We start from the raw sequence: 201 nt of genomic DNA on the forward strand, positions 1-201 counted from the left end.
GGGGCCCCATAACTCATCACTTCCAGGCTATTCCGAGTCAACAACAACCGATTGGTTGCCGTGCCTGTTGCTGCGTGCATAGCAATCACCAGCCAGCTTCGGTCCAGCTTACCAGTCAGCGGGGCGGCCTATCGCTGAGGGTAGCGAGGGTGGCGTCCACCACCTCCGTCCGAGCCGCCCCCTACGCCCACCCCCAGCACC

The 201-nt window shown here is 63.7% G+C and overlaps 1 long non-coding RNA gene across 1 annotated transcript in view; it reads right to left on the reverse strand.

The window, feature by feature from the left end:
• Nucleotides 1-201, reverse strand: part of LOC112213531 — a 304,301-nt gene that overhangs the window by 96,219 nt on the left and 207,881 nt on the right. The window lies entirely within an intron of this gene.

This window comes from Bombus impatiens, unplaced genomic scaffold, assembly GCF_000188095.3.
Source record: "Bombus impatiens unplaced genomic scaffold, BIMP_2.2 scf_0739, whole genome shotgun sequence".
In the NCBI taxonomy this organism is placed as follows: Eukaryota; Metazoa; Arthropoda; class Insecta; order Hymenoptera; family Apidae; genus Bombus; species Bombus impatiens.